This window comes from Ammospiza nelsoni, chromosome 3, assembly GCF_027579445.1.
Source record: "Ammospiza nelsoni isolate bAmmNel1 chromosome 3, bAmmNel1.pri, whole genome shotgun sequence".
Classification (NCBI taxonomy): Eukaryota; Metazoa; Chordata; class Aves; order Passeriformes; family Passerellidae; genus Ammospiza; species Ammospiza nelsoni.
Window position 1 is genome coordinate 44003966 of NC_080635.1, and position 27904 is coordinate 44031869.

Below are 27904 nucleotides of genomic sequence, written 5' to 3' on the forward strand. Positions count from 1 at the left end.
GGGCTGCTGTGTCCGCACCCCTTTAGTGTGTGCTCTTACCCACACCTTGAAACCGGAGATACCTATAGAGAAGAAACACATAGCAGTGGAGTTCTCAGAATTGCCCTCTGTGCTCTTAAGTCTCCTGTGCACACTCTTAAGTTTCACGTGCGTCAGGAGTATGGAGCTTTCCCTCTGTCTTGTGCAGCCCTGAACAGGTTAGTTTGCCTGCCAAATAAGCCATGGCTAGATATCCACATTTCCTCCACCTCCCCCACATGTTCTGGTAAGCAAACCAAAAGCTGTTTTCAGAATTTAAATTTCCCTATTTCTGCTCTGCAGGCTAGTTCTGCAAAGAGCTGTATCTGTAATCATAGGACCCACTTCTACATAGAAGTTGCAAAATAGAAGATGTTATCAGGACTAATGTGGCTGCTCCCATCTGCTACCCCAGATGACGAGGCCTGCAATACTATTGGAATAAAGTCTACTCCTACAGAACCCTACAGAAACAATCCAGGATTCTTTTATGTTTTTCCAGTCCTCTCTTGCTTTCTTTCCCCTCCGCCCATACCCACATCTCATGGGTAAGTAACTTTCTGGTTGTACCAGTTCACTCAGCTCTGGCAAGCAGGCTGGATGTTGACATTTACAAGTATTCCACTGCCTAGTAAACTTCTTCTCGTTGCCTGCCTTTTGCTGGAAGCAGAGCAGAAGCCTACAGTGGAAAGGAACTGCCACGTGTATACTAAAGATCCAAAGGCCAAGTTTTGGGTTATTGCATCTAACGGTTCCTTTAATGCACATTTTACATCAAGAAACACAGTCCACAATCATAAATGCAGGCTTAGGTTCATAGGTTCATGCAGGCTTACTAGAACAAACTTTGAGGTGTCAAGATTAAAAGCACTGGCAAGCATTACATTCATTAGTTAGGGTTTGGATGCCTGCTTGAGTGTTATTGTTTTGGTTAAAATGTTATTTTAGAATGTTACCATTTCTACCCAAAATCACTAGTCTAGTTAGGCAGCAGACTGCCTCTGTACTGACAGGACCACAGAAATAATATTATTATTGTCCTAACAAAAAGCCTCAGAAAAATGCACCACAAGTGAAAGGAACGGTGTATTTTTCACTTTGTCCTGTTATAGGCAGTGTCTTTCCTGGAAGGTTCACTCCTTTAAAACGGAATGAAACCACAAAATGACAGAAAATATAAGTGGAAACAGAGGGAAACGGGAGAGGTGTAAGTGGGCACAGAGTATGGCAGGCAGTGCTTGTCTCTGATTTCCGTGCTGACCAAGTCCTCAGTGCTAGAGGGCTCTGGCTGCTTGTTCCGATGAGTCCCCCTCACTCCGAGGACGGGCTCCGCAGCAACTGCTCAATTTTCTCTCCTTGTTGTCATTCCTCTCGCTCGCCGCATCTCTTGCGCCGAAGGGAAGCTGGGGGAGCAGAGCATGGAGGGAAGCTGGGGGAGCAGAGCTGGGGGAGCAGAGCACGGAGGGAAGCTGGGGAGCAGAGCCGGGGGAGCAGAGCACGGAGGGAAGCTGGGGGAGCAGAGCTGGGGGAGCAGAGCACGGAGGGAAGCTGGGGGAGCAGAGCTGGGGGAGCAGAGCACGGAGGGAAGCTGGGGGAGCAGAGCACGGAGGGAAGCTGGGGAGCAGAGCTGGGGGAGTAGAGCTGGGGGAGCAGAGCACGGAGGGAAGCTGGGGAGCAGAGCTGGGGGAGCAGCGCACGGAGGGAAGCTGGGGGAGCAGAGCACGGAGGGAAGCTGGGGGAGCAGCGCACGGAGGGAAGCTGGGGGAGCAGAGCTGGGGGAGCAGCGCACGGAGGGAAGCTGGGGGAGCAGAGCACGGAGGGAAGCTGGGGAGCAGAGCTGGGGGAGCAGCGCACGGAGGGAAGCTGGGGGAGCAGAGCACGGAGGGAAGCTGGGGGAGCAGAGCACGGAGGGAAGCTGGGGGAGCAGAGCACGGAGGGAAGCTGGGGAGCAGAGCTGGGGGAGCAGAGCACGGAGGGAAGCTGGGGGAGCAGAGCACGGAGGGAAGCTGGGGGAGCAGCGCCGTGGCTCCCCATCCCCCGTGGGGCCGGCGCTCGGCCCCGGGAGCGCCGCCCGGCGAGAGCCGCCCTCGGCCGCCAGGTGTCCTCTGGCAGCCGCCCGGGGCCGCGCTCTGGCTCCGCTGTGCTCAACTCGCCCGTGCAGTGCCTGACCCACCTCGCAGGCTGATTCTCTCCCGCCTGCACCCTCAGTGCAGCTAAATGGTTCTTTCATAAGCTTGGCTACATTTCACGTGCAAACTTAGGAAGGCGGTAGCGCACTGTACTAATAGCAGCAATATTTTGTATGCTAAGAACAATATTTGCATATACTTACTCTGTTTTCTTTTAAAGGATCGTTTTAGAAAGCACTTTGGATGCAAATCAGCTTCCTCCAAGAATATTTCAGTGTTTCACCTACTATCCTAAAAAGCACTATGCTTAAAAAAACCTGACATCTTATCTGTAAGTCATGGCATTTCCTTATCCTCTGAAAAAATGCCACTCAGTCCTTACCGACTGCAGTGGTGAGATTAACTCCTTCCTGCACATAGCGTGCATTCACCCCTCTGCATACTGTCCTGTCTAAAAGGACTTCATCTGGATGTGAGAAATGCTTAGGCGTTCTGCTGTGGGGTGCCTCCAAGGCTGACATCCACCATTAAAGAACAGACAAACTGTGGTAATGCCTGTGAATAAAAAAAAAAAAAAAAGATTTCTCAGCTAACAGAATGTACTTCATGATGGAACTGTGATAACTGACTTACTTAACAGGTCTAACATTTACAGCCAACACACTAAATGGTATTTAGGTTGCATTCCCAAAAATAATCATTACCTGTGTCTTGACAAGATCCAGCACACTGATACGTATTAGGGTTTTGCTGTTAGGACAGTCTGGAATATTGATGTGATCACTGCTTTGCTATTTTGTTCCCCCTTTATTTATTTTTTTACTTTTTCCCCCCTCTCTGACTCGTTTTCCTTCTCTCTCACTCTCCTCTCACTCCTCCAGTATCATTCCTTTTGGCTTCCAGGCTACCATCTGTGTACCCTCAGGGAGTCAACAAGAGAGGAACAAGGGCCAGAAACCAGAACACAGGTGAAAAGAGGTAAACAGAAGCTTCTTGCAATAGTTAAGGAATGTTCAAGCCTCAAAAGCACAAGAGCAAATGGGGCAAGAGGAATCTCTTGCCCAAATTAAAAAACTGATAAACCTACAATTGAAATTGGTGGGGGAAAAAAAGAGGACTCTGACTTTCCATTCAGGTTCTAATTCTTGCAGGATGCATGTATTTATTTGAATCACCTAAGTGAAGGACACTTACTTGCTGCAGATTTGGGATAAATCACAGCAGGACAGTTCAGCCTTTGACAATATGGATCCAGAAGCAGCTCAGCTACACAAATAACATGCAAGCAGAAATCAGACAGAAGACATCCCACAGGCTACAGGTTGGGCAGCTCCTATTAAGACAGGTGCCAACTTTTTCCTGCAGTACATTTTCTTCACTTCTCCTGTTCATATTTAACTTCAAAGTGCCCAGCTCAGCCACATGTAAAGCTAGTCTTCAGGCACTGTTAACACACAAGGAATTGTTCCAACATCACCTACTAACTGTTTGTTTCCAGTGACATAAAGACAACTCTAACAACAAAAGTGGACATTTTCATTCGTTCCTAGGGAAGTGGGTCCAACTGGGATCCTTGGAAGTGGTATGGGAGGGGGAAAAGACATCCGGTAGCCACATGACGAGGCTTGTTTTGCTGACACAAGGTAAACAGAAATAGGCAAGCTGAAGAAAGTTTAGGTTTGTTTCCTCAGCCTCGGGCATAAGCCTAGAATCCAGATGAAGTAAGCGCGTGCTGAGCACAAGATTTCACTGATGCATAAAGATGTCATCTCACTCACAAATCTTTTTGCTGAGGTTGCTCAGTATTTCCTGATGCAGTTAACAAGGTGAGGTGCTCTGTTTGGGAATTCTGGCTAGGTCTTTGGAGCAACTTCAACTCTCTCTGGTAAACTAGAGGAAAGCTGTGAGCAGTAGCAGCAAGGCAGTTCTGGCTTCACAGGCTCCCAGTGAATCACCATGCCATCTGCAGGCAAATCCCCAGACTCCATGTTTCCACAGATCCAGCAACCCTGGAGCCACACTTGTATAGCCTGGTGAACACAAGAGCTCCTGTTCCAATAACCACTATGATTTGGCAGTTTCTTCTTGTACCTTAGAGTAGGCTGAGTAGATTTTTTTCTTCTAACCCCAAACTGCCCTTTCATTTGGACATTATATGGATGAAACCATGTACTCACACTCTGTAAAGTGCTTATTTTACATGCTGCTGTCAAAGTGCAAGCAGAGTTTACCACAATACTAATATTTCATCCCAGTGGCTTCCCTAAGATACGAGCAATTCAGTGAAACAAAACATCCTCTGTATCCTCTGAAACTAGTTTTGAAAGCCCAGATGGCAGAAAATACCATTGGTTTTAATTAGCAATATCCTTCACGTGAATCCCCTATTAACCAAAAGAGCATACTATATTTCATCTCACTTCCTCTAGTTTACTTACTTCTGCCTCTCTTCTCTGTGGTTTACCAGCAGGAAACCACTGGAGGGGACATACCCAGATAAGATTAAACATAATATTATCATCTTTACTATAACCAGGCTGACAGCTTTTTTTGCTAGATGCTGAAATGAGATTCACAGCCATTTTGGCTTCCATTCACTGTGGAAAGAAATCATTCTTAAAAGTCCACAATACTTCAATAATTCCTGAACTATTTCACTTGTGACAGACCATTTTATTTTATTTCTTTGTTTTTGTTTTTTTTTTTCACTGAAATGCACTTCAGACAGTAATTCAGGTTCACCCTAGTTGAATGTAATAGGAAGTGGAAGCAGGGTGTCCTGGAAGCAGATGTATCTCCAAGGGTAAGACTGTCACAGAGCAAGGTTGCTGTGAGTGCTGCTCTGCTGAGGAACTATTGGAAAGTCACCAAGTGGCTTCTTTTAGTGGCAGTGGGACAAGAGTATGCCTGGCTCCATACATTTCTACCTCAGCTTTCCCCGGGGCTCTTTTAATGGATACAAAACCTCAAGAGTACATTTGAGAAAAAAGAGAAGCAGACAGCAGAGGAAACAAAGATTTTTTTTTTTTTTGCCCCATGCTAATCTCATTCTGCCTTGGATATTCTCAGTCCAAATTCTTTATGCCTTGTCATGCTGGTTAACATATAAACTCCCTGCAGCAGCGTGAGTAGAGCTGCATAAAGCCTGTGACATTTCCTGCCATTGTGTATATCACTTTTCACTGAAACTGGAGCAATATTAACCAATAGCTAACATGGATAGTCACTTTCTACTTGCAAAATCTCCCACAGTTTTTTATGGGATCAGTATTGTTCTGCAGCTCTGGCAGAATGCTGCTGTGGTCTTTATCAGAAACCTTCAGCGTCTTGAAAAGACATCTCTAATCCCTTAGCTGTTCCACAGATACCGAGACCACATTAATTCCTAAGGAATTTCTCCTGCCAGGTAACAGAAAGTTCACCCAGTAAGGGAATCTCCTCACAGTAAATAGGTTGCAACATCCAACTGCTGAGGAGGGAGGGGAAAAAATTGGATTAAACTGGCATGACAAGGCGTGTGAATGAAGTCAGCCAGGGAAAAAAGACAGTCTAGGCATCAAAAGACAGGCTGCTTCAGCACATCTCCAGGGCAACTTCTGCTAGCAACTCTCTTCGTGTCTGCATCTTAGGTCAGGCAAACTGATAATATGCACTAAAATTCCATTATAATTATCATTGAGTTCAGTTCTTAACATGACCACTCCTCTTCTTTTTTGGGTTTTTTGTTGTTGTTTTTTTTGTCCTGGTTGCTATTAATTTGACAAGCATGTCTTCTGGGACTGACATTTTCCAGACATGGTATTAGCACATGACAAGTTTTGAAAGATGAAAGAAAATCAGCAGAGCAATTTAAGCATGTAAAGATTATTTTCCACATGGCCTGGGCAAAACTTTTGCACTTGATGTAGCTCCAAAAAATCTGAAGTTAGAAATGAAACAAAATTATCTTTTAAATATACTTAGTTCTTAATGGAAAAATGTTCAGAGCTAATTTTTTAAGACGTTTGAAGGTTTTGGCATTTCTTAGTTGGCAGTTTTACTATGTTTGTTAAATTTTCAATTTAAGATGCTGTAATGAGATATAATTGGATGAGTTGTTTATCAAATATCATATTTAGACTAGTTCTTTCAATAACTGAGGTAGGGTGAAGAAGAGAAAGCACTATGAAATCACTATTGATCTCAACACACCAAACTAATTTATTTGGGAAAGACTTAGGACAGTACTGAGAAGTATGGAAAATCAATTGATAGATAGAGAAATTGATCTTTGTTAGGGATTTTCTACTAGAAGAAAATTAGTTAATACCTTTTCAATGTTCCATAAAGTCCAAGACTTTAAAGCTCCAAAGGCCCATTTTTGATAATCTACTCGGACCTCCTCTATATGACATGTCATTGAACTTCTATGAATTAATTTTTGTTTCAACTACGTGTCTCATAGAAAAATTTCCAGTCATTATATACATATTCTCATTAAAGAAAAATTCACTGGAGTCCTTGGTACATTGTTTCAATTACTTTCAGTGTTAAAAATGTGTGCCTTATTCCTAGTTTGAACTGTCTACTTTTCAGTTAATGTATCTTGTTATACTTTTGTCCACTATACTGAAAAGTTCATTCACGCTGTGCGCTCAGTGCTGGTACTTACTGACAGTAACTGTGTTACTCCTCAGTCCCTTCTTTTATAAAGGAAATAGATACAGCAATTTAGAGTTTTGTGCTATGATCTGTTTCTCATTTCCCATAATAAATTTCGTGGTTTTTCTCTGAATTGTTTTCCCTCTGAGCTCGTTCTAAATTCCTGAAATGTAGGAGAATGTAGATGCCATACTGTCAAGAACCCCGGGGAGATGCCTTCTGCAAGCAAGGATCTTTGTTAAGTTGCTATTGAACCATTTCTGTTACTTTCAAATTGTGCCATTAGAATCTAAGCTCCTATTCCATCTCACATCTCTCAATTCTCATTTTAAAGTATTCCATTTGAAACAGCAGAAAGGAAACAATCATTACTTATTTTGTGGGCCTGTTATATAGCATTGTTCTGCTGACCACCATTTGGAGTGGAAATACAGAATATTTTAATTCACAGAAGGAATCACAAATCTCAGAGAAGTCATTTGTTTTAGCTCACCAAACTATTTCTAGTGTAATCAAAATGCAAATTCACTTACTTTTGATGGTTCTCACATGGCCCAAAGCTGTATTTAACTCTTTATCTTTGGTGTTATGTAGGTAGGTGATGAAGCCTTTCTTGGATCACGTACACATGAAACACATTTCACTGGTTAATCTGGCCCACATGAGAGAAGCAAATATTCTGTGAATATTCTTGAACCTGGGCCTCCTAATAACCTCAGAACTTTTACTTTTGTTCAGTGCTACAACATCCACTGATAGCAGTATTTTATACAGTTTTCTAGACACACACTTTCTGCTCCTAGAATTCACAAAGGATGCAAACTGAGTATCACAAGATAATCCATGTCTGCTTTTAATTTGGTGCCAGACACTGCTAGTATCTAATGTACCTGCTGGTGGTCTTTGGAGAAGGCACCTCCTTCTGCTCACAGCAGAAAACAGCTGGAAAGAATGATAACTTGGATTTAATTGTTCAAATGCTTGAAGAACCAGGACACACCCTGTACCCACATAGTGTGTCTCCTGGTATTTTTAATTGATGTATCTTGTCTTTCATCTACCCCACAAGCTGCGGGCATTTTTCACAAATTATCTCTTCTTTGTCATCCACAGCTCCATTTTCTCGTTTTGCAGCCTGTTAAATTGGTAACAGTGTAGCAGGAAAGAAAGAGTTTCTGACTCATCTATCATGAGTCATCTAACAGTTTGGTGAGGTTTTGTTTTTCTGCTATGACTCTGCACCTGGCACTGGGAGTAGTATAACATTACCTTTATGTTTCTCCTGACACTGCATTAAAACTTGTGAATTCATTGAGCATTCTGCTCAGAAATGAACAGGACGCAGAAGAAACCTTGCTAATACCTTCCAGCTTCTTTAAGTTGTGATTCAGACCTGATTTTCTTGTGCACCAATGGGCTGTTTGCACTACTCTGGCAGCAAGGCTGGGCACCCCAGGAGAGCCAGGGCTTTGCTCAGATGTGTGTCTGTTCTGGGCAGACTCTCTTTGCCGGGGCAACAACAAACTTGAGCAGTAAAAGTCTGGGGTAGTCAGCCCAAGAGGGAACATGACAGCAGAGGCTTTCTTGCTCAGTTTGCTGTGTCACTTTGAGCAGCTCTGCTACCCACAGCTACTCACGTGGCCACAATGTGCAAAATGATCCAGCCACTAGGAGACACACACCCTCTGCCAGGCCTGGAAAAGAGGTTTTCTGGGCTGTTTGATCCTACTAGTGGGGCACCACAGGGAAATTGTGACAGACACACAAGGCCTTAGATGAGTCTTGATATTGTCAGTTGTAGCAACTTAATCATTAACTACCTGGGTAATTGAGAAACTTAAGAACAAATCAACTGGTTTGGTTTTTTTTTTTTTTCTTTTTCCCCTTGGTTCTATCATTTGTTGCCTTTGCTTTTTCCATTTTTTGTTAGAAGCTTATTTAATGTGGATTACTGGACTTGACAGCCTGCCACTGTGGACATTGGATAACTGCAACAGACAGACAACCACATAACCTTGCTCTTTTGGTGTGATTGAAAGCTCATTGATGTTGTAGAAATATTTTCATTTTCCTCAGTGCATTTTCTACTGAAGTCTTACAGCAAAATTCTGATAGATAGAAAAGGAAAGAGAGGTAAGGTACACAGCTTTCACAGCTTTTCCTCTTTGCATAAAAAATGTCACACTAGTTCAGAGCTTGGGTACATTTACAAATCACCATGGATTTGATGTAGAGCTGGGCAGGCTGCCTGAGTGCCAGCACAGGAGCTGTGCCAGCCAGGCAGTGCAGGACAGTACCTACCTGAGGGGTAGGTCTGTGCAGTCTGGTAGAGCAACAAACACAGGGCGTGGGGCTTTCAGGGCACAAAGATCCATGCTGGGCTGTATTTAGTCAAATACATTTCTCAGTGCAAACTTGGTCAAAAGCATGTCTTTGCACGGTGCCTCAGGACAAAGCAAACATCTCCATCCCCTTTTTTTCATGGTTTTTCTCCTTTTACTTCATTTTACAAGTCCAATGCTGAGAAAATGAAAAGGTCATTCATCCATTAAATAGATCTGTGAAATGGTAGCACTCACCATGGGTTTTTGCCTGTTTGACTGGTTGGTTGATAATGAAATTACTTTCAGCATAATAGCCAAAAATGAGCAGGCATGTGGATTGAGTTTCCAGTTTTTCACAGACTTGGTAAATGAAGTAGTGATACTCAGGTAATCTCCTAATTATTGTTGCTTTGAAAGTTTGGTATTTTGGTAGATACTATCTTCTAAATTTTGTTGAGCAAGAGTGACTGTATTCGGAGACTTCCTCTGGCCTACTTTCCTTTTCACACACACATTACAAAGGGATATTCTGGCTACTCAGAATATCTCCCTCAGTACAGTGAGCTGTACTGCCTCCCACCTGTCAAAACAATGTCACTCCATGGTGACTTACAGAAAAGCTGTAAATTGGCTTTTGTTTTTGCACTGTGCTTTTCACTTTTCCCCAAACAGGAACTCCCACCTCATTTTGTATCTGCTCTTACTGTGGATGGAACCAAGCCCAGATACTGCAGGTGATCCCCCACTCTCTGCTTCAGATTACTCTAACTTGAGAAGGGTTGGGAAAACAGTTCTGAAGGACCACTGCACCACTCAGTAAAGGAACAAAGACAACTCAAAAAAGGAAAATCCATTTTTGTCTGGTTATTTATTTTGGCAGCCACAAGCTAATTTTAATTACGCCTAATGCCTCATGAAGTGCTGTCTCACAGCCAGTTGAAACAGGCCACTGTTGAAATAATGAAGACATAGTAACATGAGATAATGCTTCTGTGCATACTCCTAAATCTGACCTGAGCACATCCATCTTTTCTCATGCAAACTGAGGCTCACTCTAGTTAAGTGCTAAATATGGCAAACCAGGTTTAACTCTGTCATCTCTGGCTACCTCCATGAGCACATTTCCTTTCACTGGATGCAATGTGGCAGCTCTGGTGCCAATCTGCCTTGCACTGGTGAAGGAAAGACAGGAGTGTAGAGGAAGACAAAAGCACTTTTAGGGGAATGAAACCTTCTCGCAGAATGGCTTAGCAAACCCCAGCATAGGAGATGTTAATTCTGCAATCTGCCCCTGGCTGTGTGGACTAGTCAAAGTCTTGTGTTTTCAGACAGAAACATAAAAAACATGCTTGCCTTCCCCAGTGCTCTGAAAGCTATTACTTAGCAGGAAATGTTTCTCTTTAAATATCACAGCTAGTCCACCCCAGACCCATTCCCTGTGAAACTAGCAGCAAAGCTCCTATCACCTCTGGTGGGAACAGGATCAAGCACAGGACAGAGGTGATATTTTGAATCTTCAATGACCCCAAAATGCAACGTTTCATTTACATATTTTAGTCTTCTTTTTAATGGCTACACACATTTCTTGCATGAAGTTGAAGCATAAGAGATTCATGACCAATAGATGATACCCAGGAGCCTCACATGCATTGAGAGTGCTGTACTGTTAGGTTACAATGCACCAGCAAAAGAGAAGAGTTCTCCTTTTTGAAACTATTTAATTAGGAAACCGGAAACACTTCTAGAAAAGTAAAGAGTACTATAAAAGAAAATTGGAATAAATTTTGTCCTGTATAAAACTAGTTCCAGCCCATTCATAAATAGTATTACCAGCATTATTTTTATCATAGTATTTGAATGTTTTCTTGGATTTATTTTCACAATTATTCTGGAACATGTTCTCCCTATTTTACAGCTGGAAATAGTAACAAAAGATAAGGACATATTCCAGGTGACAGTCAATCCCTGACGCAGCTGAGAAATGAACACAGGTCTCCAGTGCCTCACCCTGCTTCCTCCCTCTCTAAGGCTGCAGTGCTGGGACTCAGCAGGGGCTGTACAGAGGGCAGGGCCAGGCCCAGAAAAGGAAGCTGCAGAAAGCTGCAGAGCCATGATGCTCTACCCAGTGATGTTTCCTATGGGTCTAGGCAGCAGACCAGCTCTGTGCTAGCTGGTTTTTTTTTTAAGTTATGTTGTTTTCAGTACCTAAAATAGTTTCTTGGCAATTGCTGTAGGCTCTGGACACTGGAAGACCAGCCAGCACTGAGGAACCTCAAGGTGATGTAAAACCAACATGTTTTGCTTCTCTAATAGTACCTAAGTTTTACACCTGATAGCAGGTTTCATTACTGTAAGATCCCATACAGAATGGTTTGAAAAGGCAAGGAGCAGTGACAGAGTTGTTCCAGAGGACGGAATGCACTGTTGAAACAGTAGACAAGACTATCAGAAAATCAAAGGGGAATGAAGAAATGAGCATGGGGAGTGAATGAAATTAAGTGCACTGAGTGAGTCTGAAATAAGTTTACGTAATGCTTGACAGTGACACACTTCTTCATACTTAATATTATGTTAGTATATGTAGGGTAAATTATTACTGACTTGGGGGCATCAAAATCACATCCATCAGGCTCTATAAGTAAGAAAGCTACTGTCTGGAAACATCACCTAAAATTAACAAGTCAGTGAAACTGCTTTAGCTTAGGCAAACAGGTCAATCTGCTTTGAATTTGTTAAGCAGCAATGCTTTGAAATGGCTGTGGTTGATGCTTTTAAGAGTGATTCAGAGATATGCTTTAGAAGCTATGCTGGAATTGAGAAAGAAAAGGGAACTGCATATTAAATGTATTCCAAAAGAGAGAGCACACCCAAATTTAGCTTCAAGTTTTCTTTTTCAGTCATCTGGCAGCAATGGGAAGCCATGGTGGGTACAATCATCTCATGTAGCTTAAGCTGCCCAAAAAAGGAAAAGAAAAGTTAAGAAAAAGCTATGCACTGTATTTTGTCTCTAAAATATTTATAGGCAAAGCACTAATATCTAGCCATCTGCTATGTTGCATCTGATAGTTCCTCCAGGTAAATAAAATATTTGTTCAATGAACTCAAAAAGTTGACTCAAACTCTTTAGCAACTGATTATGCACCTCTGAATTTCCTGAGATTAACACTGTCTCTTTTGCCAGGAGGCTGCAAGGAGTGCAGAATAATGTGTACATGCTACATTTTGTTAAATAAGCCTCACAACCAGCACTGTGGAAAGAGGAAGATGTATAAAAAAAATTTGTGGATGCAAGCTTATCAAAACTTGTTATTTCAGCAGCTCTCAGCATGAAGGAATGTACTTTACTGCAAAAGAAATTTATACTAGGACTACTAATTTATCCTCTTTTTATGGTACCTTATGCAGGTTCATAAACTGAAGTTTACCCAGAATATTTTTTCTAAATACTAATACCAATTAATAAGCATGGATGTATTTCTGTCTGTGTGTGTGTGTTGTCAATTGTTTGATTTGAAAATTTCAAGAGCAGAGACCTACTAATTAATGCAGAAACCATTTTCAAACTAGTGAAATTGGAGTTCAAAAGGACAACTCAGATGAGAGAACATTAAAAGACTTTAGCTGGGGTGCCTGTCAGAGCAGGGGAGTGAGCACCAGGATTCCTCATCTGCATCCTGGTTAAGGCATCCACTCTCCCAGACTGCACAAGGGGGAGGATGCCAGCCCACCTCGCAGCACTGGCAGCCCTCTGCTCCTTAATTGAGGCCAATGGTGGGCATCAGAGGAAAACCAAGCAACTCCAGTCTGCCAGACAAGATAACAACACAAGGGGAAGATGTGGAAGACATTGCTAAAATGGTTGGGAATGCTCAAAGTGAAGAAATTGGGTAATTATTGACATAAGGCTTAATTGTCCTGTCATGCTGGTATTGTGACAACATAACTCTGCTGACTGTGAAAGAGTTGCTTCTGATTCAGACTGAACTAAGCTGAGTGGGAATCATGATGAGAACCATGAGAAAGTCTGAGCATGATGCTGAGCTTGGTACATCTTTGTGTGTCTGAGTCATGAACTGGCATGAGAATTTGGACTTGAGGATCCTTGACTCTTCCTCACCCACTCTCCTGACTAGACAAACCAAGCCAGTACTCAAACTGCTCTCTGCAGCAGGACCAGCTGAATCCTTTCTGAGAATATTTGTGATAGAAGTCACAAATTTTCTTTTTTTATTTAAGTCTGCCAATTTTCTTCATTTTCTGTAGCGCAGAACCAAGGCCAAGGCCAGACAGTTTCCTCATCTGTCTCCTTGCTCTCGGTGCCTCCCTTGTACCAACACCAGTGTTGGGCAAGCATGTGCAAATGACCCAGCAGATAGTATTTTCAGGTGAGGCACTTTTCAGTTCCATCTGTTCTCCCATCTGACTCATCATAAATCATATCAATGTTCATGTCACCACAAAAGAGGCAGCAGCAGGCACAGGTGGTTAGTGAGGGTTACGAGATGGAACATGACCCCATGGCAGCACAAATGGCAGCACAAATGGCAGCACAGTTTATTTCGGTTTAAAGCAACATGAAAGCTTAGTGAAATGCAAACTTTTTGTGTTGTTTGGGGTTTTTTTCTAATTAGCTTTTGAGAGAATATTTGTGGGTATAGTTTTACTATTGTCCTAAAGACACGGAGAAATTCTGGCTTTTGGAAGTTCCATGGCAAGGGCATTTCTTCCTCTCCCGTCCAGGATAGCTGCTTGTGTGAAGCAATAATACATACAAAATCATAGAGCTAGTCAGCCAGAAAGTGCCAAATTCTATACCTACTGCAAAAATCTAAACTGTTATTTAAATTCTGCAGGAATTTAATATGAACTATTCTAGTCCTCTGTGTCTCTCAATCAACACCACACATTAAATAACACCTATAACAAACACAGTTTCAACTGAAAATTAGCATGCACTGAATGTGTCACATACAAAAACAACTAAGATTTTAATTTTGGCTTTAAAAAGGCAGAAATCCTATGGTTTGTTTATCTTGGCATTGCAGGCGCATCCCGAGGCAAATAACTCAACCCAAGGATTTCCAAGAGCCAGCTCTTATCTAGACAACAAGAAATGGAAGTGTTAATAGCACCAATGTACAGGTGTCAGTGCCACTACAATAATTGCACTACAAGTCAGAGACTGACACTTTCATAAAAGATAGTGTCAAAACAGTAGAAATTGGGGCTGTGAAATTTTCTTCACTCAGGAGAAAGGTCTAAAATAGGTATTCAAATGTTCAGCTGGAATTTGCAACTACATTTAAGATGACAATTAAAACTGACCTCTTTGCACTGAGAAAAAAAAAGCATGAAATTGTCATGTCATCATCAACATGACAGAAATAAAGGAAGTAAGTGCAGTAGGCTTATCCAGGTGAGAGGCACTCATAGGCTATAAGAGAGCAGTTCCAATGGAGGGAAGGCTCTTTCTCACTATGGGACAAAGATATTTCCATTGTTTCAGGTGGAGTTACTTGGAGACCAACATTTTTTGTACAAAAAAAAGTAAAATAAATGTATCAATTGCAAAAGAGAAACATTCATATATCTATGTAAAATGCAGTCTTATCAAAATGGTGTCTGTAACTCTAAGGAGATGCTCTTTGATTTTTTCCTTGTTTGCTAGTTTGTTTTCCTTTTTTAACCTTTGTTGCTCTTATTTCCTCTAATCAGAATTGACCAGAACACTTAGGACTTATGTCTGCCATCAGTAGGTCTTTCATAAAGAACTTTTAGTTTATTTTGCGTGACAACAAAGAAATTGATTACTCTCTACCTAAATTAAGTAGGTAGAAATTAGGATCTTAGCCCAATTTGAAGTCAAAAGTAATTATGTGTGATTATCTGATCTTCTCAAGGCAAAATGGACACAATGGACTAAGACAGATGATTTGTCTGATCATTTTCCTTGACCTTTGATGAAAATGTTGATTTCTTTATGAGAGTCTTTTGGATTCAACTCTTTTGTCTCTGCAAATTGGAATTCATAAGCAATGAATTTTCTTCAATATAGAGAAATAAATCATGGGGCAGATGAGATTATCATACATGAGCAAGAGATAAAAAAGTGACATGTTCTAACTCTGCAAACACAGCTGCTGAGAGCAGAGAGATTAACTTTACATTGCCTGCTTAATTCTGCTCTCTAGGGTGGCAAGCTGTGATGGCATTACAAGATATCATGGGCATGGAGTACAAGCCCAGGGAGCACTTTGTAAGGCCAAGTTTTGTGTCTTGCTCTGGTAACTGTGTTGTTCACACAGTTGCCAAGAGATGCCATGATGAGGTAAGCAGATTTTGAGCAGATGAGGAAGCAACTTGTGAGAATAAGGAGAAAGAGGGTGGGAAAAAGAGGGAAATAAAGGGGGATAGTGAGAGAGAAAGGTTGAACAGAGGCCCATTTGGGTCTCAGCACAGTAGATCATGATGAAATCAGGGAGTCCTTGGCATCAATTCAACATCCACATGGTCATGGCCCACGCCTGCCTTTCCTTCCCCCCTGCAGCTGCTGGGTGACTAAGGGCCTCTTTCTTAATGGCCTTTTATTCCACCCTTGGTTCCTTGAGTTATGAAGGCTGAAGACATATGCTAGTTACAGACCCAAGTCCTTACTTAGTGTAAAAGCACTGACTTGTGGTATGCCTGCATACTGAAGAAATTCTTCAGAGCACTTTGAAAAGTTCTTTGCAGCCAGGTGTCCACCTACAAGGTCTGTTTATACTACAAAAACTTCAGCACATTTACAAAACCCCTAAGTCACTGATGCAAGTCATTAGCGTGCCACTCTATGTACATCACCTCCCAGAAATACTATCAAAAGTATAAACTAAATATCTGAAGGGGGTTGCTTTCCTCATTAGTCAGACAGATGACTTATGTCTCTGGCTGGATGTTCAGAAAAATGCAGACAACCCTCACCACAGCACTGTTCTTTCTAGCTGAAGAGCGCCTGTGGAAAAATAGCTCTCTCATTTAAGAGTCTAAAAGACTTTAGGCACTTTCAAAGACGGAGGGAATCCTGTTGTAGGCCAATTCAGTGGGATTGGAACTAATGAGACATCCATTTGAATTCAAATTTCACCTGTACAATTAAGGGAATCCGTGCACAGAACTTTGATTAGGGCAGGAATGAGGGATCAGCAGCATTCTGGCCTCTGCAGTGGGGAACAGATTGATGCTTTGTGTGAAGGTGACACCTTCAAAAGCAGCAAGTGCAGAACTGCAAGTGTAACTCCTCATTCCCCTGACCTGGCTCTGTTACTGTACTGATGAAATAGGATTTATTTCTGGATGTATTTCTAAAATAAGAAGTTGCTCTTATATATGAATATATATTAGAAAAGAAAGTTGTGAATGGAAAAAGCTCCCGAATGTGCCCCCCACACTGCAAATGGCCACTAGATTAGCTTCCAAGCATGCAATTAACTTTCAGCTCAATCTTTCTTATAGACAAAAATTCAGTCCTGAGGTTTATTTGTATTTAACATTTTTTCCCAGCTCTGAATATTGCACTACATAATTCTGCAGATTTTAAAAAAACTGCTGCAAATACTAAGTTCAGTTTAAAAAAAAAAGAAAAACAAAACCCACAACTGGGAGGGATTTTCATAGGAGTGCAAGCAGATATTCTGTTATTCAGTATACTTATATTTGGGATTGTCTATGGATTTTACATATCTCAGCACTTCATAAGGATTAATCAATTTTTCTTTACTGAACCAGGTGATGGGCCTGTATGTTCTGATCCCTTACAGCAGTTTCTGCCTTCCTTCTTATTTGTTGTTTTCTGCACCTCAGCCAATGCACTATTTCAGCAGGTTCTATTTGCTACAAACAAGTTAAGCCTCTGTCAACACTCCCATGAGACAGGGCAGAGTTCTTATAAACAGTCACAAGACACTGCCAGCTTCAGAGGGACCATGTACGGCCAAGGCAAAAGTTACTTTGTCTCTCTTGGATCTTGGTCCAGTGTTTCATCCACAGAACTTTGGCACCCCAGTAAATGACCCGCACAGCAGCAAAGTGTGGAGAGAGAACAGTGTAAGTCAGTCTCCCTGTGCTAACCGTACCAGCACCTCTCAGTCAAAGGAGAATGGTATGGATAACCACACAGGCTTACAGATTGTTTTACCCAGAGTCACAGCCCCAAAGCAGTGAAACTCAGTGTATTTTCACTGCTGCGTGCCTACATGAAGCTCTGCCCTAAATAAACTGGTAGTGTCAAACCAATATAAAGTCGAGAAGTGGTCAAGATGCAGAAACTGCTGTCACAACTGGTGCTCCCTGTCCAAAGGATCACTTAAGAAGACAGGGGTATATAGATTATTGGAAAGTGGAGACCAAAACCAAAGTGCCAGGATGGAGCATAGAAGCCTGCACCTTTGTGGCCAGTGTCACAGCTTTCTGTGCATAAATAAAAGATCACTATTCTGGACTAGGAAGTTAAAGTATGACGTTCACCCCAGCAGAAGGAAATTTGAAGAACAAAAATAAACAAAACCAAGAAAGCAAGTCAAAGCCAGTGAGTGACAACGCTGAGTGAAGTTCCCAAGAGAACCCCATGTAATGCTACTTAGGCACTAACAATGCAAAAAACCATTAATTGCTTAAAAATCATTAGTAAACAAATATTCTTTGACTCATAGAGGGCTGCGGTCAAGACCTCTGTATAGAAAATACTCCACTGATTTGCACACAGCTGAACAGTCACCAATTTTGTCTTCCTCCAGACTATCCCTGGAGGACTAAACCTGGGCATAAATCTTGAGCCCCTCCAGCTTCAACCTCTTTTCCCTCTGAGATGCATGCTTTGATTTCTCATGCCCATGCTATTTTATGGTCTCTGCCTTTCCTTCCTTCTAAGCTTTGACTTTTTTCAAATAATGTAAAAGAGGTATCATCTACAGCAGAAAAATCTTTAGCTGTCTCATTCATTCCAAACCATTCCAAATGGTTAGTAACAGTTAGATCAGGATGAGACTCACTGACCTCAAAAAAGTTATGACTTACATCAGTTAAAAAGCAGTCCTGTTTCTAGACTATCAAATAGTTTCCAAATCAACGTGTCATTTAACATTTCTTCCCTCAGTTCAAATATTTGATCTACTCTGTCATGGCCTGAAGGATTGCAGCAGTTGAATATTTATCATGATTTTCATACAGCAATGCCCCAGGGCCTCTAGCAGAACTAGAATCCTACTTTTTTAGTGTTTTTAAATGTACAAGAAAAGGAAATGGGTCAGGAAAAGCTTACAATCAAATGAGTAGGCAATAACACTGGGCTTGTTTGAACAAGAGAACTGGGAAGCTTACCAGCAGTTCATGCTAAGTTGGAAACACCATTCCAGTTGGTAAAATGGAGTGGAGTAGGAAAACCTGCCAGCTCTTTTAAGGAATCATATGTACTTACCAAAAAGCATAACTTTACATTCCAACTCAACTTATTGAGTGGAAAACTCATGTGTAAAAAAAAAAAAAAATTAGGATCTTTGTTCTCCCTAGAATTGTCCATTAAGTTTCTTCTGAAAGATGCTATAGCAAAATAGTTGTAGCTCCAGATAGGAAGTCTTATTGATATGAAACATGAGAAACCTTTAAAAGGCAAGTATTTGGATAAGAGACACACAGGTTAAGGAACTTGGCCTATTGTCTGTCAGCTTCCCCTGGCATGGTCAAAGTACCCACTGATACGCAGGCCAGTATATCATACATTGACCTTCTTTTTAAAGGTGTAAGTTAGAAGGTGCAGACAGGATCAAGAAAATCTTGCACAAAATGGTAATTCTTTTTCAGGTACTTTTCCCTGGATTCTAGGATCATCAGATACTTCTGTAGTGTTTTCTTGTGACACAATAAAGCCAGCAGCTTATTTTCCTATACTAGATTTTGCACATATATGTAGCTTGATTTATGTACAGGGAAAGCAAGACCATTAAGAATAAAAATAATTGAGCACAAGGGTAACAAGGAGGAATGACATAAACTCACCTGATAGAGTGATTTTCCTCTCCTTACAATCACTTGCATGAGATTTATGAAATTGAGGATAAAATAAAACTAAGAGTGCAAAGAGACAGGCTTCTGAAAAGAAGAGGAAGAAGACTTAGATCTTTATCTTAGCCTTTGCCACCAAAAGGCATGGAATCAATGATCTTATTTGTTACTTTTCATTTTCAAATGGATTTGCGTTATTCCATCCTCATTATCACCTTCAGGGAAAACAATAATACAGTGTGCTTACAACAAAGGCTTTGCACAATTTGTTCCAACAGTTTCTTCATAATAGTAGATAAAACTACCTTCTACTTACTGTTTGCAACAATCTGAAATGACTCTACCTGTGATGCAGTATTTTATACATATGAGTGTTTGATAGGTTTGGGGTCAGACTGCTTTGTTCCACAGTCTGCTTAAAGGTGAGTAAGTCATGTCTAAATCAATGAGACATAGGTTCATCAGGTAATTTCAATATATGCCTATATAAGTTATGTACCTGATTTAAATTAGGGTCTCTTGAAAGAATTTTTCCTGTCACCTGCTGGCTAGAGAAGATTCAGCAGAAGGACTGGGAAATTTTTAGGGAATTTTCTGTTCATAGCAGATGAACATTGCTATCTTACTCAGTTGCAGGGATAGAGAAGTGTCTTGGGACAAGAGGTGCAGGGATAACACTCACCTCCTTAAACTATAGAGGATTGCAGTGTAGACTGGTACACCTCAACTATCCCCCAACATCTCTCTCAGTTAATGGACAAACAAGACTTTGTAAGTGCAGCTCTGAACAGTCTCATCCTAAGACAGATGGTAGGACAGAGAAGATCAGTTATGACCCTTAGGCTCCTCTTTCACTCCACTTATGCAGTAGGTTATCTCAAAGGCAGCCACCTACACTGCAACTGTCTAACATTAGGTGAGATTAGACACTCTCTTTCTCCCAGGAGGAAACTTAGACAAAGGCCTGGCATCACATTTGTATTTTCCTTGAAATAGTTTCAGATCCTACTTTTGCCTCTATTCATCCATCCAACTTAGGGTCCTCCTTCCTGATCCTGTGTGATAAAGACCCCCAAATGTGAGCATGACACTGGCCTCATGTACTGGCCCATGCTTTCTTTTATGACAGTGACACTACAGACTGCAGCACTGAGACCAGATATGTCCTCAGGGTTCAGTCAGAAATTTTGCAGCTGCAAGAAAACTTGGTAAAACATTTAGAAACAAAATTTCTGCAAAATCCAATGAAGTGCAGCATCACTTGTCCAGATCTATATTCTTCAATACCAAAAATACAACCCTGTCAATAAGTAAATAAACAAATAAATGGCCAATTGATTCCTATGTGTGACCTCTTCCTACTTAAATTCAAAGCATTTATAGAATTGTCTATTCTACTTTGAGTACCTTGTATCCTGGATATTCAATTTGCTCAATTTGGTCAAACAGCACACTTTCCTTTTGAGATGTGAGTCACATCCTAGGTGAAGTAACACTTAATCTAGAGCTGAAAGGAAACTAAAACCCAGCCTCTGTGGGGTTCAGTGCTGCTTATAAAATACACAGTTATCAACTTGGAAGCTAAAACTCTGGCTGGCCAAAGACTTCTTGACTGTAAGCTGGGCATCTGTGTCCAGAGACGTCAATAGTATTGTGCACAATGCCTGATACTAACTGGAGTATTAATCTTGTCAGATTGGTTCTTAGATACTCAACCCCACAAGGTTCTAGGCCTTCTGGTCCTAGTATAAATCAAGAGAACTATTCATGTCATCTACTCTTTTCACTTAAACAACCCATAAATAAAAGAAATCTGTTATTCAAGGTATAGAATTATATACTTAGAGCCCATCCTTTATATGGTAAATTTTCCTCCCACAGAATTAAAACTGAACTTATGAAACTCAGGTGACTTAATTAGATGAGTTGCTAGCAAAATGAACCATGTTCAACAATGGGAGTTTTTTTCCCAGAAGAAAGTATTAAGCAAGGGAATTGCATCAGGAATGCATATTTCAAAAAACACACTCTGGTATTCTTTCTGTATTGACTGAAATTACCATTCTATTCAGCACTCTGAGTGTTTCATGCCATAGCTGAACTAACTTTGTTAAAGTAAAGGCTTTTTTACAGACAACTTATTTTTCTCCTGCCTTGGTAGGAATATTAACTTGCATCCTGCCAATTTTAACATAACTCAGCAGCTTCATCATGTGCAAAATACATGATAATATACAGGTGCACAACTCTAAGGATGGTGACTGTGTTTTAAAAAAAAAGAGGTCAAATGTGGTCATGGGAATTTCCTTTAAAACTATATAAGGCATCAGCCATATGCAGTCTTTTGTGACAATTTTATGCTCTATCAGAATTTTTCCCATGTCTAAAAAAGCCTACAGAGAGCAGGAAACATCATGTTCTTTTAGTGCTGAGTGTGATGTTACTAGCAATTTGGTGAATTAAGGCTGATTTGTCAGTTGTATCTAATTTCAACAGCTATTCCCTCATTCTAAATCTGGAGCTGGCACTTCCTACAAACTGCAGGTATCCTCAGTTCCCCTTTGCATTCTTAGAGCTATCAAGAGTGGGATTCACCAGACCTTAAGGCATCTGTCAACATACATTTACAACTGAGCTAAGCTAAGCTAGGATCTCTTCATAAGCTTTGGAGAGAAATGGATAGTTTTAGGGAATGAGTCATCCAAGCACTTTTGGATCCATGAAAGGAAAACACTTCTTTGACTTTAAAGAGAAGTTAAGGTTACTAACTCAGAGATGCCTGCTCAGAGAAGCTCCTTCCTAGCATAATTTATGAACTACATCTATTGATTTCTCATAGCCCAGCAGAAGTTGAGATTGATTCCCTAGAAGATGGAATTTACTTTCCTACAGACACATGTAAAGTGACGCAGATTTAAAGATGACAAGCATTCAATCTATATGACCAGTGACAAACTAGATGAATCCCTGGCAAATCCAGGGGAAATACTGGCAAATCTAGCAAAAATAACTAAAAAAAAAAAAACAAACTATAAAAGAAGGTCAGAAAAGGCTTTCATTTTACTGCCTACTATTTCTCCCTCTCCTACTTTCAAGATCCCCCAACATGACTTTCAGGGCCTGCTTTTTCACCTTCTGATAAAATTTCCATAAGTTTCAAATGTGCTTTTGCCAAATACCCTCAGCCTCAGCAAGAAATGGCTGTCAGAAAATGGCAGCACTTGCAGAAATTAGAAATGTTCAGGTGACACCAGAAATCAAAAAGAGCACAGGAAAGGGTTTCTGCCTCCACTGCTCCCTGTGTGCATAGCTAATCTTCACTGAACAACTGTGTTGCTAAAGAAAAGTGAGATTTCAAACTGAATGTTCTTCTGGGCTTTTTGTCAGTAGGTATTTCACTTTTTCATTTCTCATTTTTGACAAGGGGAATGTCATAAATTGTATGCATAGAAAGATTCTGGAAAAAACACCCAAAGGCAACAATAGGTTTACTCCAGGATCCCAACATTGGTTGTGGAACTAATGAAAAAATATAAATTCTTTATATACGTGTCCAATGATGCAACCATCCTGCTGGGTCATGTACCATTCAGAACCACTGCCAAAAGCAATCAGGCCAAATACACTGTAAATGTATTTCACAGAAAGAAAAAGAAGATGTAAGTCTTGAAAATAGTTAATAAATCAAACAACCCAACAGCTGTGTGATGGAGACTGACCTCAGAAGACACTTGCTCTGAAGTCAAGAGGAGACTTGACAGCTAATAAGAAATAATCAATAACTAGGCAATAAAAGAGTTTCTGCACATTTCAGTGGAGGAACCCATGGACACATCCAGAAGACTGGCCCCAAACAATCAGTTGCTGTGCAAAAAATACTGATTTTCTTCTACTGAAAGGTATGGATGCATTTCCCATTTGCATTTCAATTAATTCCCCTGGGTGTTCACATATGAAACACAAAGCACAGCAACTAGTTTTGCAGATTTTTTTTCCTAAGGTCATTCTCTAAAAGCCATCTTTCTTTTCCTCCACATTTATCATCATTTGCCTGCAGGGAATCCGAGACCAAGGCAAGTACATCTCTATGTACTCAAAGTGTGGCTGGCCTTTTTGCTCTAGTGAGTGAGCAATAAGAAAAATAAAAGAAAGAAATAAAAATAACCTGAAAAGCATCCAAATTATCAAGCCAGCAAGGACTTTCAGACTGGGACAAACATACTTCTTGTTTGCACAAAGGCGTACACAAAGGAGTGCTGCCAGTGCTTTGTGGCTTTATTCCAAACTTACATCACCGTAAAATGAGAGCAAATTCTGGTGCCCAAAAAAAAGTTGAACAAAGGTGAAGCAAGCCTGAGGCTCATGTAATATGCTGGATTGATAGAGTACTGCACTTCAGAGGCAATGTACCAAAGTGTGCCAATAATAATCAACTATCAGCAGGGAATATCCATCAACTTCAAGCTTTTGAGGCCTTGAACTGTATGACTCAGTGATGCACCACAGCTCCATTTAGTTCAGTGAAATTGCATTGACTTGTGCCATCTTGCAGGTCTGGCCTTTTCTCTTTTATTGCTGATTCTTAAATCAAGGTAGTGAAATCAGCCAAATTCCTAAGGGCAAGTAGGTTTCATATTTATCACTGGTTTCTGAATATGGCTTTAAATGTTTTTTCAAACCTTCTTGCAGTTTGGTTGGCAAGAATCAGCGTGCCTTACTCCTCAGAACAGACTTGCTCTATATGTTATGGCAATTTCCATTACACACTTGTACAAGGCTTGGGATGTAAACATATACTCCTTTATCACAGCCCAGAAGAGGCAAACATGCAGGTACCAGCACCCAGTCCTCAAAGCACGGTCTGCAAGGCCTTTGGGCACAGATCAATGACTGCCACCCACAGCTCAGGCACCACAGCACACTGAACTGCTCCGACTCCTGCCACTAAAGGACAATTTGCACTGTCCCATACACCACAGTGACTACAGACAGCACAAAGAAAAAGGCAGGCATCCTTCAGAGAAGGATCTTTGCTCTTCCAGTTTAGCTCAATACACAGTCTTCCCAAGTACAAAAAGTACCTGAAAATCACCAACAGCCATTGAAAGTCAGGAGGAAATGAAGATCTAAAATATTCCTCACTATACATTAAAGTACACATTACTGCTACAGGATTGCTTAAGGAACAAATCACCAAACCATCCTGAATTCTTCTCCAGTGAAGCTTTTGAATGAGGCACAGAAATAGTTTTGAGTTTTGCCTATCCTTAAGAGAATGGGACAACAGATGATGAGTCTGCAGGTAAATCCTTTGGGGGATATCTGGGGGTGAGAACACCAAGCTGCTGTCAGGGCATCCCATTACTGGGACTGGCAGCTTCAGGACAAACACTTGTTTATACAACGAGATGTAAAAGTATGACTTTCAAGGTTAATTTTCTTAGCATGACTCTCAGCTTGCCATCTCACCCATGGGGTGGCTCTGTATGAACCCAGATTTGGAAGTGCCTACCCTGGAATTATTTCCACTAGGATAATGGGTTAGAGTAGTCATTCAGAGTCCACTGGAGACACACAGGTGCTGCTTTGACATCATGATAAGTGAAAATCTCAGGCAAGCTAAGACAGGGTAGTGACAATCCTACCAAAGTGGATTCAAAAGCAGCCTTGGGATTCCAGTTTTAGAGTCGGGTGTGACTGGAGGCATTGCACTCATAATGTGTTTCTTATCTGAGGATGAGCTGCAGTCCAGTGACTCATACTGAGAGTATCTGCACTACTATTTGTCTATCAGGGAATGCTGATAGTTTGTGGGGGGAAAATGGCCTTATTGCAAAGGAGTAAAGTAATGGTACAACAGTAATAATAACTTACTTCTGCAAAGTGCCTCTTATTGTAAAGAATCGCTCAACAGATTATATACATGCATATATGGGGATCAATCAGTCACCTTTGCAGGGTACTTGGCAACTATTCTGCACCAGCAATGCGGCACAGAAGCATTTCAGAGAAGTGAAGAACAGCTTCTCCAAATACGCACATAGAAAGAGGATGTTGTGCAGAAAAAAACAACAAGACACATTTATCAATATCTGTATCTTCAAACAGGAAGCTCTCTTATCTTCTCTCCTAATTCCAGGGCAATACCAGAACAAAGCTTTGTTAAAAAACACACAGGACATGAGAAAAAACCTGGGGCACAAAGGAAAACAATAACTACATGCCAATTAGAGAGATGAGAACCCAGCAGCCTACCCACATTGTTACATCCAGTCTCATCCCAATGGAACTGCAGCCCACAGAGCCAACAAAAAAGCCTTGCCTTGACAAAACATGAAGGTGTTGCAGTTTAGCCCCTGCTTAGAGGACCCTGTTAGATCAGACCACTAAACAAAGAGGGAACCCCATGTGTGAAAATGTGCCTTCCACCTATGCAAGGGCAGACACCATCCCTCCCTCTCACACTTGCCCCTGGTGCTCAGCAGTGCTGGGTCTCACACAGCCATGAAGGGACAGAACTTTAGCTCCTTCAGCAGGAGATAGAGCATCTCCTCTGGACTCAGTGATTTTGTCCCAGGTTAGGCCAGCTGAGAATATCATGTCTCAGCTGTCACCCACCACCAAGGCAGGAGCCCAAGCAGGCAAGGGTCTCCTCACCCCAAGCAGTCAAGGTGCAGCCTCTGGCCTGCCTAGCAGTGCTTTCTCTTCAGCTGGAGCCACTCCACTGGGCACCAGGGTCCTCTTGCACCCTCTCATGAGGTTCCCAGGCTCCTATATCCCTGAAAAAAACTTAATTGAGCTTTAGGACTGCTAAGTGAAAGGGGGTGAAGCCCACCTTCCTCCCCACCTCCAGAAACATCCCACTCCCTCTTCCTCTCTGCCGTTAGTGATCATCTGGCTGCACGACAACCAAGGGAACAAACAGATAAATAAAAAAAACCAACATATATATATATATATATATATATATATATAAAATAAAATAAAATAAAATAAAATAAAATAAAATAAAATAAAATAAAATAAAATAAAATAAAATAAAATAAATAACATTTGTCAACTCTTTTGGGTCCCGAACCCAATACCCAATTCACAGTGCAGGGGTACCTATGCTGACACAGCACAGCCTTGGTAACCACACCCTCTGCTTTGCAGCAGATGAGCAAATCCACCAACTCTTGGTTCAATTCTTAGTCACACCTGAGGAACCTGTGAGAATATCATAAGTGGGTGCAAGTCATCACTGGATAGTGGTAGGAGTGCCTTAAGGCAGGGTCATATTTTCTAGGCAAACTGCTTTCTTCTTTTCACAATAATAACTGTGCTTATTAACTCTGTGTAAGGTGTTACATGAACACTTTGCTATGCTGGCTGCCTTTCATACCACAAAAGGGGCAGGAAAAAAGTCCCATACAATTTAGAAGTTATTCTATTCCTGACCATTACAAGTAGGCTTTAATATAAGAATTGCTGCAGGTAATGTATATAAGCCACCTAAACCATAGGAAAAAAAGCCATTTGGTCTCTCAAGACAATGCCAGCCAAGCAAACAGTAGATAGCCAGTGTGGGAATTCAAAGACAACCCACAGTGACCTAATTGTTCTCCTATCAAAGTCTATGGGGGTTTTGCTATTGATTTCCAATATAGCTACCGTTTGCATAAACTGCAGTTTAACAGTGGGGAAAAGACCTTTCCTTCACCTTCAGTTTTACAGATTGCCTCTTCCTGTTTATAACTGTGGAGTGCTTTTTTCCATGTCAGCTCAAGAACTTTTTAATATAGAAAAGTAATAACTATTCAACCATATCAAATTTTCTCTTGGTTCAATTTGGAAGCTGGAAGCAAGAAGCAAGGCAGAAAAACCAGTATCATAGACTCAGAAAAAAAAAAAAATCAGCAAACTTTGCAAAATCCCTCTGCAGAAAACCACATGTACTGTCTGATATGTATTCTTTACAAAGTGCTACAAGAAATTTTAATCTGGGAAGATATGAGATGGATTATGAGATGGATTCATGAAATGTTTGACTTTTGGGACAGAAAAAATAGGTAGGAGCCTAGACTGTGCTGCTATAGCAGTCCAGGAACCACTGAGACCAAAATCCCATCAGATTACCATCACAGTTTTATGTCCAACACACTCACACTTATGTATATGAGGTATCACACTCCAAAACCTCCCAGGAAAGCACATTATATATTTGTACAGCAGTAATGGCTCAAAACTGTTTGCCATGGTGGGATTTTTAATTTGTTTCCTGCTGATAGGAATGCCATGCTGGATGGCACATGAAAGAATTCCCCCACAACAAGTAAGAGCAAAGCCAACACACCTCAGAAGGACAAGGTGAACAAATGAACAACATGTGGGTATGGTATTTTGCCACCCCTCTGCTTGTACAGTACAGCTACCCACCCAATCAGAAGATACTTCTCAGATGCTATTTAGAATACTACAATAAATGCATGTTTATGTAAAAATGTTAATTGTGACCATGTAAAGGAAATCAAGATGATATTAATGATCCCCTCTGCTCTTGCTTTGACTTTGCTTTCATTTGTTTCATTGAGTTGCCTCACTGTGAGTTCCAGGGTGGCTGAGGCTTAAAAGCACACATGATGGATCTCTCAGACTGAAGTACCCAGCAGCCTTTGTAGCGAAGGTCACGTCTTAAACCATTCCCTTGCTTGTAATCATGTCAGAGTCAATAAACACTCATATCTGAATACCAAATGTAGCAGTGCTGGTGGTTTA